The sequence below is a fragment of the Anser anser genome (genome assembly GCF_964211835.1).
Source record: "Anser anser genome assembly, chromosome: 6".
Classification (NCBI taxonomy): Eukaryota; Metazoa; Chordata; class Aves; order Anseriformes; family Anatidae; genus Anser; species Anser anser.
The window spans coordinates 38,000,329-38,016,485 of record NC_139726.1 but is presented as its reverse complement, the minus strand read 5'-3'; the positions used below and the strand labels follow the sequence as shown (position 1 = coordinate 38,016,485).

Sequence of the window (16,157 nt, the reverse complement as noted above, 5' to 3'; positions counted from 1 at the left end):
TACAAACAAGGCCATGGGCTTGCACTTAAGCAATTGATACAAAACTACTTATAAAATGAGTTATGCAAACTGCAGCTTAAGAACGGGGAGGATAAAAATCTGCATTAAGGAAACATAATGCCAAGAAACAGCCTGTTTAGTATAGTCTGTCTGATTATGTGGGTGAGTATAGAGGAAGCAGCTTTTGAAAGAACCTGTTTGAAACCACCGTTTCCCCTGCATGGAAGAGTTCAGCACTTTTTTATTTCTACAGCCTTTGGGGAACATAATAACCAGTAAGACTGGTGGGATAGTGCTGCTTTATAAGGTCCCAAGCAAAAGGGAGACAGTTTGAGGCCCTGTGCTGCCCCTGTCTCTGGTCCAAAAGTTAAACCCACATCTGTACCTCTATGTTCACAGGTAGGGTGATGTGCTCAGCACATAACTACTCCATGAGATGGTTACTGCTGAGGGCTTTGGGGCAGGTGGGAGGGAAGGAAGAATGACACTGGGTGACTCCTAGTGCCAGGGGCCGAGCTGAATGCCCGACGGCAGATGAAGGGCACTGGGGGCTCCCAGAGCACACTTCCCAGCTTTGTGCCACACAGAGAATTTTGTTGTTTTGGTTTAAACCAGTTTGGGTGCTCCTAGGGCACTGTGCTGCCTGTGAGGGATTGTAAAATTCATTGCACAAGCACCCTCCTGCTACAGACACCTCCCCAGTCTGCCTCCCCAGTCTGCCTCCAGATACACAGCAGCGATCCAGCTCTACCTTAACCAGCTTTGGGAATCAAAGAAAGAAGAAAAAAAATCAGCACCACTCTATTATATTTGCTACAATGTTTGGATAATTTCCTTTCATATTAAAAATCCTATTAAAACACAAATTGTGCAATAAAAGTTCTGCCAGCTATTTTTATTTTTAATGGCAACTGCTAATCATACACTACGTTATTACAACTTAGAAAATAGCATTGTTCTGGCCTGGAATTGATGGAAACCAATTTGTTTCCTTTCTGATCAGGAAATAATGGGAGCTAGGGGGTGCCCTAGTAATACACACTGCAAGACGCAGTGATTCAAATTCAGAATATTTTTTGCATTCAAAAGACAGTAAATGAGTCTTATTCATAAGGTTTATACACTATCTTTATACATCCATTGTCTTCTATATTTTCAAGAAGAAAGCAGACTCCAATATCTTCAGATTGAGTTACTTGAACAATAAACTGGAAATACACATATAGGATTATATTTTTCTGTACAGCCAGGATGAGCTCAGTGAAACCCTCTTTGATAGGATGGAGAACCCAATAGTGAGGGAAAAATTATCTAAACCACATCTTTTACACCTAACTCATCAAAAGTAAATAACAATAGGCTTTTACAAAGATCTTTTGCTGTTCCTTATTTTACAAATTCTTTATTTTCTTCCCTTTCACTTTTAATGGCATGTCAGCACTAGATTAAATTTACATTTACAAGCCCAGGGGGCTCTCTGAGAAAAAGAAAACAAAATGAGTACTTGATAACCCTGCCTGCTCAGTGAATGCCAGGCAAACTGAGAAATGCATTAGCCAGATGTCATGTTGAATGCTCCCCCCTAGAAACAGGCAGCATTCTGCAGAGGAGTCTTTTTGGTGATCTCAGCTGATCCAACAGCAGAAGAAAATATCTTGTCAATAAAAGCACTTTGTTTCCCTTCAGGTTGTAAAAATAAAATAATAAAATGATATAAGTTAAAAAAAAATGGGAGCACTTTTATAAGCAATATACCTTCTTGCAGGGATTTTGTACAATTTTCACTTGGGGATCTTTTGGTATCAAGTCTGCTAGTGGAAGGCTGCTCAGCTCTGCTCAGCAGCTAAGGTTTTGTGTGTGAAACTGCTGGAAGCGTTGATCAACAAAGATGTTGGAAGTTGCTCTTGAAGCATTGATCAACAAAGAAATTACTATTAGCCTGTTGGTTCTCCAGCCACGTCAGTCATTTGGGGAGGATTTAAACAGTGAAGCAGAACTGGTCACTTTGCTAGAGTGAAAATTTTAAAAGAAATGCGTGTCAACCTTCTCACTACCACAAAGGTTTTAATATTCCCAGTCTGGGGCATACATTTTTGGGGTGATAGTGGATGTTACTTCTCATCAAAAACATTGTTAAAATGATACGTTCCACTTTTAGAAATGAATTTATCCTAAAAATGCTCATAAATTTTATCTGATTTGTAATTAGAGGAAAAAATGCCCTAATGCTTTAAAACAAATTCAATTTGAAAACCCTTAAGATCATCTCTTTCATGAAACTGAGGAAGGGATTCTTTCTTTGACTACCTATATCAAAGAGGAAATTGCCAAGTAATCTAAAAGTTGTATAGTTATCAGGCAGACAACAAGTCCGTCAATACAGAAAAAACACCCATTTCGCACAGCAGGTGTAAGGTCGTCAATAATTTTCTGTTGAGTAATTCTGTTACTGTGTTTGCTGTAGTAAGTGTATCTATTTATAATCATAAAAGTTGACTGGAGAAAACCTAAGCTGATCACTTTTCTTCTTACAAGCTTCCTGCTTCCCTCTGGATTGCTCAAATTTTTCTCCACATGTTTCCCTTGCTGCTGCCCACAGCACAGCTGCCCCGTGTGTAGCTATGGTGTTCCAGTACCAGCCTGTCCCAAAGACACTAAATTCAACATCAGATCATTTCTTTGCACAACCTAGGGAGTGGAGAAAACCCCATGCAACTCCCACTCCAGTGATGGCAGGAGACATCCGCTGGCCCTGGCGCAGCCCCTGCATGGGCTGTGCACTGCAGCGCTGGCAGCAGGGTGCCAAGGATAGGTGAAAGGTGGATGTAAATGTAAATAATATACCTGAAAACACTTCTGGAGAAAATAAAAAATGAACAGTTTTGGTGGAAAATCCTAACATCTTCCTTGAGCTTAGCTTTTAATTTTATAATTTTCTGCCTTCTCAGTACCAGTTAACTGAGAGGTGAATCTAGATTAGCAGCACCAAAACTTGTGGGATCAGGTCATACAGAAGTAAAATCTGCCTTGCTGGAAGGATTCTAGCCCCAAGCAAGCTCTGCTAAGGTTTTTAAGAGCAGGCTGCACTAGACAGCCTACAGCAGCGGCTCCTCACCCACCTCGGCTTCCTGGTGGTTGTACATTGCAAGAGTTGCAGTGTTCCAGTCTCAACGCCTCTGGTCCATAAACAATGAATAATTTTGCACCCATGTTGAACCCAAATGAAGATATTTTACATCAAGTGAAAGGGGAAAAAACAGACCAAACAGGACAGGGTTTTCAGAGGAAGTGCAAGAGTCACTTCACTTCCATCTAAATGTAAAAACAAACAAAAAAAACCTAACAACCTCCTTTAAGAAGAATATTATTTTTTAAAACCTCCCATCAAAACTGTAGAGCACCCTTTCTACCTTGAATTAAGCATTAGGATATATGGATTAAAGTGTTCCTATTATTTTGCTAGGCAAATTACTTGTATTACTTTATGTTTATTAACTGCTACTTCTTCAAATTAACAAGGCTAGATTGTGCCTGTAAATCTATTACTGGCTTTGTGACAGCACATACACTATAAATATCATACATAACACAGGAAATATTGTGGTTCCTACACTGCTGAAAACAAATCTTCTCTCAGATGCCCCCTTGTACCAACTTCTCACTCCATGCCAGAGAGATTCACAATAACAGGAATTACTGGAGCAGCCCAAAACTGTTTTGTGGATTTGCATCATCCTATGCATTCAAAGTTAGTCACTGTATTACAAATACTTAAAAATTGATGCCTGATTAGTTACCTTTAGGAAAATAAGATGTATTTTTTATTTTTATTTTTGTATTTTCGGTTTAATTGCAGACTGAAATTGCTACATGGGAAGCACTTGAAAATGTTGAGAAGTTTGGAATACAAGCTAATGAAAAACTGAAGTCATTAACAAACCGTTTGTTGTACCTTATTCTGATTGTTCCGTGGTGAAGGATTTTAAGTTACTTTTGCAGTATTGTTTATACGTTTGGAAGTTTCCAGAGGAGCTGATCTGATTCTGGCATGCCTTACTATCTAGAGTCAGATTTTAGGTATTTTATACTTGAATTACTTTCCGTGTCAAACCGATGGCTCATGTTAATACCCTCCAAAACCAGCAAAGGCCCTACATAAATACTGTTATAGGAAAGACAAGAACAACACCAAAGAGAAAACATCTTCAGCCTTGCTTCTCTACTTTAGCACAAATCCCTATCACCCATGTAAACTACAGCAAAACAGGTTTGACAGTCCAGAAAATAATGATTTTCTGGAAGTAACAGTGCCAGCAGTCACTCAGGATGTGATTTCAATGGTATTTCAGTGGCATAGCAAACAAGTTTGGTCATTCTTGGATAGGAACTGTGTACGTGCTTAAATCTGAGTAAGTCCACTGAATTTTTAGACTGGGGGGCCGTGCACTTGAAAAGCTTCTGCACCATAATAAGTAGCTAGAGGTAAGTAATAGCACAATCTGAACTCTGATTCAGTTCAGAAGGACACAGGTGGCAGCAGAGATTAATACAGGGTACTGCACCAAAGCACTTTCTTTCCTCACCTGACTGTAAGCGCTCAGGCTTTTAGCTTTCCTTCCACAACACTGCTGGTTCCTCGTGGTGTCTTTATCTTTAGATCAACACTTACCAGTAACTTTTTTTCCTGCATTTATTTTTAAAAACACCTTAAAATTCACTTGCAAACCTTTTTCTCCAAGAAAACAGATTTAAAAAAAAAAAAGAAAAAGAGAGAGACAGAGAGAAATTGCTTGTACATAAATTTGCTGAGAGTAGCCAGAAAAAAGCTAAGAGTTTTTTGTCACTTTCTCAAGATGCCCGCCTGCCATTTTCTCTTGCTCTGTAGCAATCAATGAAAGTTAAAAATAAATTCAAGGGTAAAATACAGAGCAGGAAGGAAGGCTTTTTTAATTATTATTATTAACAAAACAAAAACAAGCAAAAACAAGAGAAAGTTAACCAAAACAGGTTAGGAGTTTATTGCTTAGAGTAACCCTAACAGCGCTGACAGCCATCAGCTGTTCCAGGGCCTCTACGATTAACCTGGGGAGACTCACAATATTTCACTCCTGCAGCCAACTTGTTACTGAAGTGAAAGCTCAAAGATTTTAGCTTGTGCTTCTTTACTTTTAGGTCCTATGGCATTGCTGCATGTACATACTGATATCTTTCTCCTTATTCAGCTAAATGCAAATTAGTCATGACCTGTAGTGATCTAAACCATCACAGTGAGCAATGCAAAAAATAAAAAGCGTGTTTTCGGTATTGGACTTGAAAGCCTTAATGCTGACAATTGTTTCATGGCTGTGCAAGTGCATTCATATAAACAAAACATTTGAAATCTAATTTGTGGGCTTCTCCTAAGAGCACAAGAGATTCTTCCTCTAAAACAAAACTGATTGAACCATGATTTCTGAAAGTGATTGCTAACTAAATGTGGTTGGGTGCAAGAGGTGGACACAGTGCTACAGAAGTGTTCAGGTGACATCAAGGCAGCAAAGAGGCCAAAGAGGATTCCCCCCACCCCCCAGATTTTCCACTGAAACCCAAAGAATCAGATTCAAGATTCACATTCTTGATCCAAACCAAGGCATCTTAACTCAGTCAGGGAACACAGCTATGACACTAAATCAATATTGCTCTGTTATGTTTGCTAGACCTGTGCTATTGGTAGGAACTTAGTAGTTAGCCTAAAACAATCACAGTCAATTCATTTAGGATATCTGCGACTTAACTGGAGTATTACAGACATTCAGAGCACATCTATACTGCATTAATTCCAGCCGTGAACAAATCAGAAGAAATCACTATCTGACATGCATTCCTAAGAAGTAAATCCAACTTATATTAGTATGCATTGCAATAACATGCATTTACTATGTATTAATAGTACAGTATATAGTGCTGTGCATATATAAGAAGTTCTAAATATCATGCTTGAAGGTACCAGATCTTCATGAACAACACGTATGCAGATAGAACGTTATGCTAATACTAAGTTTCCCCTGCTCTTCTCAGTGACAAACAAACAAAAAGAAAGAGAAAAAAAATCTCCAGCCTGGCAAACCTTGGCTGTGTTTTGATTCTCTGACTTTATAAGGTGAACTGATTTCAGTAGGTGGGCTGTGTTTGTATTTATTTATTTATTGACAATTTTTTTTTTTGGTGTGCTGTAAATAACTGTTGGAAATAGCCACAACAATAGGTGACACATTAACAGTGAATCAATTTGCTGCTGAGAACCAGTGAACAAGAGTTTGTAAAACTGCCCAGAGCGATATGAAAATGTTTTCAATTAACATTCAATTGTCTGAGGACAAGTTTTTCTTACAAAATCTTGGATGATCTAGCACACGTTTAGATCATAGGAATGCTCATGGATATGTGTTGCCTTGCACCAACACAACTTTTATGCAAGGACTGAACCTCAAATCAAAATTTCATGTCAGTAGTGACATTTGCATATGAAGGTTAATTTTAACTTGAACCGTCGTGTCAACATTTGCATCAGAGCGTTAACAAAAGCCTTTTCAAAAGTTGATCGAGAAAAGATTGTTCCTTGTTTATTCTTGTTAAAACAAAGGGAATTATGTTTACAGGGCTATAAATACCAGCAGTCTGGAGAGTTCACCGTAAAGTTTAAATAATTGCAGCATAGGAATGTGATGGGAAAAAGTTTATTTCCCAAAACAGATGGCAAAATAATATATTCTATACATTTAGCACATTCTAAGGCTCTCTGGGAATTAGTTCAAACAAACTTGGAGAACAAGAACGTAAGTGCAGCCAGGGAGAGGAGGTATAACGTTGCCCTAATTTGGGAAAAAGGATTGATTGGATAAGAGATCTGGGTCAGTATTACCTACTGCAAAGACCAGAGAAGTGAAAGAAATTAGAAATGCATGGAGAACTTTGCTAACCTGTAGTATACATACTGCTGTAAGAGGCAGAGGCTGTCTCTTTGTCAGAAAGGATTCATGTTTGACAGTGCAAACATAACTGGTATTTTGTTCTAAACATTATCTTCTCTCCTCTTTGGTGGGGAGAGGTTAGGAAAAATTTAAGTGGAGATATAAATACTTCGGCATTTTAAATCCATTTTGAGGCCTCCTAAGATGCACAAAGGAATTAACCCTGTCATAAACAGTTTTCTTCATACATATTTATATAGCGTACGAAAAGCTGCTTCAAAGCTTCTCTGCTATATGTGGGCAAAACTGAATTTTCCTGCATAAAGATAAGAGGAAAACAACTTAGAATCACTGCACAGCCCCATTCAGAAGGGACCTCTACAGATTATCAGGTCCAACCTGATGAAAGCAAAGGGAGTCTAGATGAGGTTATCTCGCACCCTTTCCAACTGCACCTTGAAAACCTCCAGCATCACGGCGATTATTCATTCACAGTCCCCAATTCTCATTGTTTTCCTTTTTTAGCTGGTGCTGGTCTGCTAAAATCTGGGTAGAGAGGTGTCTTCTGTACCATGCTCAAGGGCTGAGAGGACAGCAGGTAATCCAAGTGCCAGTTTATTCAAAATCCAGAGGATGAGAAGAGCAGCTCTTCCCAGGCACAGTAGTTGACCCTGAATTTATAGTTATTCAGGAGAACAGAAAGTTCTGAATGAAGACCTGGATGTCCCCCCAAAATGAAAAATTAATAGAAGAAGGAAGGGGTTGCATCTTTCTTTTCTTTTCCCTTTACAATCTGAGTTTGAGATGTTTGGCAAAATCTGATGTTTGTTATTTTAGCTCAATTTATACTTGTTCTCTTTTTGCAGTTCCCTGTCAGTTACTGCAGTAAATGCTCTTTTAATTTGCAGAAGCAGCTGATGTCTCTCCCCAGCAGCACAACCCTGCTTTTCCTTTTTTTTTTTTTAAGAACACTATAATGTCCAAACACTTCAGCCTTAGAACAAGTAACTCAGCAAGCTCAGTTTCATCTTTGCCATCTCCATATCCAGAAATACCAAAAAAAAAAAAAAAAAAAAAAAGTTTCATTTTTTTGGGGGGGAGGAAACTTTGCCTTGTAGCCAGAAACATCCCAAAAGACCCGTTTTTACTGATTTTGCTTTATGCTCAAAATCCTTTTTCTTGACAAGTTAAACATGTCATTTGAATTGTGTACACAGCACATGAGACATGTTCCTTTACTCCCAGAACTGTGTTATAACTGCTGCCAACCAAACATCTGTGGAATAATTGTCTAGTTCGTCAACTAGTTCGATTTTCTTTTATGAAAGAAAATTTGGACATATGAGTGATTCTGCTCCAGCACCACATTCACAAGTTTTATGCTTCCTAAAGTAGGATGCCATGACTTACAAGCTAGTTTTTTTTTTTTTTCTTCTGCAGTGACAGCTGTTGTATAATTATTCACGTTCCTTTCTGATTCGTCCCCAAGTCAAAATTAAGTTGTCAAGGAGTAGTGGATTTGACTTACCAGTTCAGCTCTGGGCAGGAAAGCAGCTCCAGCAAGCCTGACCTACTATTAAATGTTTGTGGCCAAGAGCCAAAAGGTATGATTCTCTGAAAGTTAATCATGAGGTGTTGTTTTTCCTCCCAACAAATTGCTCAGCAGCTCTTCCCCCCCAGGATCACTTAAATAGCAGGCTCAGTTCATGCAGAGATGAAATTTCATTTCCCTGTGCAAGAGCTGCTCCTTTGGAAGATGAGATTTACCCTATTCCTGTCCAAGAGAAGCATTAAAGGTTTGTATCATCAACAACCCAGGGATTACAGGTTTTCAGAAGACGTGTGGTGAGTTGCTAATCCTACAGGACAGATTAGGGCTAGGTAGTCACAGAAAACAGCAAAGTCCATCTTTTTGCCCTGTTCAGTGGCAAGCTTAACTACTTTTCCCCTGGAGTTTCAAAGAAAAATCAAAGCCAATCCAAAATCCCAGCTGATCAAGATATGGTTTCACTTGGTAACTTGTTCCCACTGAAAGAAGGGTGCTCTCCTCTTTTCTTTCTTTTCTGTAGGTCCTGTGCCTTGCTGTACTGACCCTGGCGCCTACAGAGACAAGTCGGTTCACTTCAATTCACCACACTATGGCAGTCCTGCGAAGGGAGGAATACAGAGCTAGAAGCAGGAGAAAGATGGAAAGAGTCTGAACTCCAGCACAAAATACACCTGCATGTGGCTCCAAAACCAACTGATGCATATTTCTAAATGGTCATTGTGAAGTTGCTCATAAAACATAAAATCTCCATTTAAGGGTTTTCCTTAGAAGCTCCAAAGCCAAGGAATTATTTCCTCTTATTCCATGTGAAACATCTACTATGGTTTCCTCTGGAAGTTTTAATAAAATTAAACAGATCGAGGCAGCCATACAAATCACAGCAAGTAGTTTTGGTATGTGTATAGCTTTCCCAAACTGGCTTGCAGACCACTGCAGACTCACAGAGAGCAGATGACCAAATTATCTCAGGCTACCCCAACTTTAAAAGAAAAAAAGAAAAGATTTTTCTGCCCCTCTACCAGTCCCAACTCATTCAATCTTCTTGGACCTCATCTTGTTTTGCAAGTTCCAGTAACATGTGGCAGCGCATTAACAGGGTTTGGGAAGAGATCTGCTCAGCAGGTCTTTTTCAGGTCTGCTTTTCTTTCCCTTAGATGGTGAAAGGTAGATTGATTTGTGCTGGTACTTTGGCCAGTCCCTGGCTTCCCATTTGCTTCTTCACAGATTTTATGAAGGACATGAACTGTGTGGCTGCCAGACTTTTATGACTTCATCTGTAACATTTACCGTGTGCCTTCCCCAGTTTGAGCTTGTTTACTGCAGTGTCAGTCTCCGCCAGAAAAGGTGAAGGTTATTTTATGGCTATGCAGACGATTGCCTTGCTCTCAGTGCTGTCTGTAATGTTCCCTGATTTGCCACACAGCTTCCCGGAATACACTTTCCAGGGACTCCTGATGACTTCCCATGCTGTTCGCACTTTGCCATCTGCTGCCCTGATACCACTGTCACAAGGCATGGGTCTTTTGGAGAGATGGAGCGAGAAAGTCCTTTTTTGCATTCAGTATCCCCGTTGTCTGCCTCTGAAGCCATCATTTTTCATGTTCTGGAGCCTTTCAGAGGGTGCGATGCAGAAAATAGCTCCTGTGTCTACAGTGGATGCTGCCCAAGTTGTAATATTGTGTCCAGCACACAGAAAAGAAAAAAAAGAAAAAAAAAAAAAAAGCATGACAAGAATCCAGGCAAGAACGTGAGATAAGAAACGCCCTGTACACTCTATCATAACATCAGTAACTTTGCAATAAAGACTGGGGTATATAGCAGGAGGCAGCAGCACTTGCAGCAGAAGAGAGCCTTTGGATGCAAGGAGCCACCAGGACCAATGAGGTGGAAAAACAGTTACTAACCTAAGCAATTTGGATGGATTTCAATGACTGCAAAACAATAATTTGCAGAGCATCATGGAGACCGCGGCTCCTCGAAATTTCCTTGGTATTTTAATTAAACTGAATGTGATAGTTCCCTCTCCTAACACCCCACCTGAGTTGCTTTTTCAGAGAAAAAAAATCCTTCAGCATTTCAGAGAAATGATGTGCGGGTCCGACAGAAATGCCCTGAAGGGCTTATAATTCATTTGGAAATAAATATGGCCTCCAGATCCTAGGGTAGCACATTAAGCAAAAACATACTTAAATTTGTTAATTGTTTCATACTGTATTGAAGTGCGTGGGAGAATACTGGAGTTTTCCAGACATTATTTAAGCCTGCATCCCTACTGCTCTTTGAAAGTGATTATCAACTTATTCCTCCCAAAACTGTTATCATTGTCACAGCTTCCTTGTCACACGCTGCTCAAATCTGACATGAATAGAAAGATATTGTTTGCAAAGGGGAACATTTTAACCTCAAAATAGTGTGCATGTGTTATACGTTAGCATATGTATTTAGAAGCACATCAAAAAAAATCTGGCATAATATGCTATATTATTTCCTATGCATCCTGTACAACTGAGTAGAAGAAGTTTGTCCAAATCTCATATTTTAGGGGTTATTAAATAGGGAGTCAAAAAACACTGAACATTTATGACCAACCATTATCAGATATAGTTCAAGGAAAGTAATTGCCAAAGTATATGAACAAAGTATTTTCTGATGTGCAGTCCTGCCTGCTTTTAAGTGTATTGTATTTCTTCCCTCACCTGTTGCTGAGCCGCACCTTTATCATCTCAACTGTTTGATTTCATGACTGTTATAAAAATATATAGCAAATTAGTGGACTTGACTGCTATCTGTGAGCAAATTACAGCTGCTCGACAAAATACCATCTTTATGATTAAATTTTGTCCAATTGTTTTGTAAAAAAAAAAAAAAAAAGGAAGTCACAACAAGAGGGAACACCTTTGCTTGTGGGCATATACTGAGGTGAGCGGTCTTGGGATTTCTTCAGTAACCTTTGGGTGAGGATCATCATTTATATGACACTTGCAAATTCCATAAATAATTTTATAGCTAGAATGGTTTTTCCAGCAGTACTTTAATACCATTAAAATGCAGCTATCTTCAGTGCTTTCCTGTTCCCCCTGCAATAAGCTCCAGTACACCTCTGGAAGAGACCCCAGTATATTCTTTTCTATGCACCCCATGCCTGAGCAGTAACATCTTTTGTTATAATCTATTACCTCTGGAAGGAGTTTCATCTCTCTCCCTTCATACGACAATGACAAAGAGGGAATGACAATTCCCACTTCCTCCTGATGAGTGTCATGTTACAGGAATCTATCCCGGAGACCTAACAAACCAGAAATATATGATTTTTGAAAGTTTTTTGGGCTAAATTGGAGAATTTATTAAGCCCATACCTAAACTAAGTGAAGAAAACATTTTATACACAGAAATTTGATTTTTACGCATGGGAAGTTGCTTTTTGCTTCTCTTTCTATGTATTTTGAAGTATGTAGAACCGATCTTAAATCTCAAAATAAAAAACATTGCTACTCCACTACATACAACAAACTCAGTGTTACTGTACAGCTATCAGTGAATATTTAACTTTTTTTTTAAATTTTAATAGAAAACTAATGCTTCAAGATCAAATGGGGAAGAAACCTACATCAAGTTTCCAAGAAACAGAGAGCAAATATTTCTGTCATGACTGAACATGAAAACTGTCTCAATATTGTTTTCAAGCACTCAAGAGTAATGGACACAGACTCTGAACTACTTTCTCTTTTCTGAAGAGCAGCCCATTAGGGGAGAACCTTGATGGGGAACTTTTTAAAGTTTTAAAGAACATGGCTTTCCCCTTGGAGCAAAGAGAAGAAAGGAAAGCAATTTAAAAGAATGAATGCAAAGCATAAAACCAGAGAAGGTGCATCTTCCAAGTTAACCCACACTCACACTAACACTGGTCCATCCACCTCCTATTCTCATATTAAGAGGAAACCTGGCGAGGACAGAGTTTTGCTGTCAGACATTCCTGACAGCACTACAAAAGTGCACAGGCAGCCCCAGGAGCTGCCCAAGCCAGCAGAGGATGCTTAACCATCCTCTTCAATAAAATAAGGACAGAAATGTGACCACTTGTGACGGAAAAACATAGAAGCATGAACGCCTGCAGGCTCAGGTGTTTACCACATGAAAATGTTGACTTTGATTGTATGCAGGTAAGTCTCCGTATCGTTGGCTAGAACTGCCTGTCGTCTTCAGCAAGAATCACTCGACACTGGCTGTCCCTACAAAACCAGTATAATTTTTGAAAGCTATATAATGTGTATTTTTTTTATTGTTATCTTCCCTCACTCTCTGGAATGAGATTTTAGTATTTGTTATGAAATCATTATTACCAGGAAAAAGATATATAACACCTTCTCCTCTCAAAATAATTGATAGCATAATAACTGTCATCGTTGTGAATGGCAGAAATAGGAGTGACAGACAAATAGGATTTGCACCTGGAAATTCTTTCTTGAGCATGTTACAGCTACTCCTCTCACAACAGGGGTGGAAAGCACAGTGGAAGAAGCATAGCTGTATGTGTGTGCACTGCACAAAGCTCAGTGCTGAGGATCTTTGGTACCTCGAAGCACAGGGGTTCCTGTGTTAACAATTCTGACATCAGATACTTACCTTTTGTTGAGAGCATCAGATAGCTAAAGAGGAAAGGGTTGTTTTGTACTGGAAAACATGAATTCTGGTATTTATTCCTGTTACAAGTTTCCTATATCATTCGGGAAATAAACCATTTAATGTCCATCTCATTTCCTGGCCTGGGAAATGGATACCGACATTTGGCTATGACTGTAGTTTTTACGTGCCCACGAGTACGTTTCAGTTCATTTATGAAATATGTAGTTAAATGATCACTGAGTAACAGCTCAAATACACAAAAATCAAGCTTTGCTAATACAGCAATTGCGAATACATAATGTCGCCTGAAAAAAATTATCTGGAAATCTACAGAGCTGATTCCACTGAGAACAACTAGGGCTTCCCCTCCGCTTTCAGCTTCTGAAGGACTTCTCTTCAGCATCATAGAAAAGCTCTCATGATTTCAATATGTGTTTACTTCCCTTCTCACTTTAGTATTTAGTCAGCCATTTTCAGAGAAGTCATGGCCAACTGAATCAAGTATTTGTGTATTTTAACTTTTCTCCAAAGCCTGGAGAGGACTAAATAAAATTAAAAATGGAATACAAGAAAGGTCCATGTGAGCATTCCAGTATACATTGCCTGAGATTATTACCTAAGGAAATGACATTTTTAAATCACGCTGCTTGCACAGGTTGGAAATATTTCAGAACAAAACCGCTTACTCAAATTATACTACCTTTCTTTGAAGTTTTAGCTTAGAAATAAGAGTTCTTGCAGTTGATAATAAATCCTTAAACTCATGCATAAACATTTAGCTAATTCCTGGAGTCTTATGTGAAGACAGGATAGTTTGCAGCTGTGAATTGTGAATGCTTTAAAAAAAATTCAGTATTTCCGCAGATCAAACCCTAAATTGACTTGTTATGCTCTACTGTGGTGCATATACAGCTGTTAAATTCATTACCACATTTGGTGCAGTTTCATTATAGCAGCAACAATTTAACACCCCATAGTGGCAACTCTAAACAGAAAATTAAATTCAGCATTTGCTTAGTTCAAGCTATGAAAACTATCTGTATATGCACGAACATAAAATCTCTTTGAAAAATAAGTTTACATTGATATGATTTTTTTCCACAGGTATTAAAACAGATCAACTAGAGCAAGGCAAAAGAGGGAGGGAGAAAAGTCATGTACTGTGCAGTTATTGAACCTGATAGGTAAAGTACTGTCCAAGGGCAATTGTATGAACAACAGGAGTGATTAAGGAAATGGAGAACTGCAGTGAAAAGACTCAAACAGCTCCTGATTGATTACTTCAGAGATGAGATTGATTGCTTCAGAAAGGAGATTTGAGAGAGCTGTGTTGAAAACATACAAAATAATGAGCAGAACATGGGGAACGGGTTGTAGGTTTCCATCCTCCTTTGCTCTCCAAGCAGGGACGAGGGGAAGGAGCAATGCTATGCTGCAGGGCTGGGGGGCACAGTGGCCCCCCACTGCACCCGTGGGGCCTGAGCCTCCACAGCCCCCAGCTGCAGCCCGGGGCATGGGGTAGGCAACCCCAGAGAGCCTGATTACATGCCTGAAGGATGGCCTCCCCCTGCTGCATGCTTTCTTGTGCCTTGCTCAAAAATTTGTATGAGCTGGAAGCACCCTTCTGGAGACAAATACTTAAAATGGTGGCAACAAGTTTAATTCTGCGTGATTATTCCCATCTACTGACACAGATAAAAGCAGCAAGAATATATGGCTCTCTCCTACTTGAGACAAAAGAAACAGAGTAGCAATTAAACATGGCACAGCACAGAGCAATGCAGACAGCAAAGCCAGGCAGTCCCAAAGCCCTCCCCAGACTTGCTGTGAAGAGGTCACTCACCTCTCCCGGGTGGTGCGGCTGCTTTCATTCCACTGCATCCTTAATTATACTCATGTTTGTAGGGCAACGGCAGGGACTTCAGGCTTCATCTCCACTCAACCACAGCCAGCAGGGGTTGCATTTATACCACTGCTGCCAAGGTCTTTTAAAGATAGGAGACCCCACTGCAAGTCAAGAAAGGATTTTATTTTAGGGGAAAAAAAAAAAATCCTTTGGATGGCTTCTAACCCATAGAATGAGATAGGGCTCAAATTCTGCAGCTGGAGTTTTTATCCAGTTTAACAAAAGTTACCAATAGCATGTCACAGAGGGAGCAAAATATTATTTAATTTGGTATTCTTTCTAATGCAAAAGCATAAACAAAGCGACCTTTTTAGCAATTGATCACGCAGTAAAAGCTGCAAGTGTGCTCATGGTAATACTTCCCTGGCATCATGCTATGATGTTTACAACAATCTTCATCAAGCTCTTCCAAATCACTCTCAAAATGAGGCTAACAGATACCCTGGCAGGTTAATAGGACAGATCTGCTTTCAGATGCTCATGCCAAAATAGGTCATTCATGGATATTAACAGCTAAGAACAGCGCTATTAGATTAAATTGCATATTTACCAGAAACATATTAAACATCTTGCCCTTAGTAACGTGTTTTTTTCCTCCTCTCTCTCTCTTAAAAAGGACAATTATTTTATAGAACATTTATGGGAACTCAGAAACTAAAGTCAAAGAGGTTGTTAGGCTGCTTGTGAGCATGCCTTTTCCTGGATCTTGTTCTGAGCATTTGATTAAGGACAATGACTGAAATTACAGGAATAAGACATTTCCCTATGCTGGTGAGACTCACAGATCTTTCACGACAGGAGGGAAAATTGCATTATTTTATCTAACCTCCTGTTAAATGCAACTAAAAGAATACTGGTCTAATCCTGAAGCTTCTGAACAAAACTGATCACCTCCTGGTGTTCAGGGAGGAAGTCGCAGGACAAAGCACTGTTGTGCAAAAGCAGGGGGGCTTCTGCAAAGAGCAGGAGATGCAGTAGCGCAGCGGTCCTCAGCTCAGCAGGATGAAGCACTCTGCTTCCCTCGCAGACACAGGGAGACAGCAAGGAGGCCACCTCCCTTAATGCTGCTGGCATGGAGTCGAGACAGAGCATCACAGGGTACCAAGACATACACATTCACAGAGGAAAA

The 16,157-nt window shown here is 39.5% G+C and overlaps 1 protein-coding gene across 1 annotated transcript in view; it reads right to left on the bottom strand.

The window, feature by feature from the left end:
• The window catches only part of LOC310902102 (uncharacterized protein), a 382,687-nt gene that overhangs the window by 297,339 nt on the left and 69,191 nt on the right, over positions 1 to 16,157 (bottom strand). The window contains exon 4 of the mRNA XM_083843085.1: positions 14,966 to 15,129. The gene's annotated coding sequence lies outside the window, so the exon portion shown is untranslated. The remainder of the gene's footprint in view (positions 1 to 14,965; positions 15,130 to 16,157) is intronic.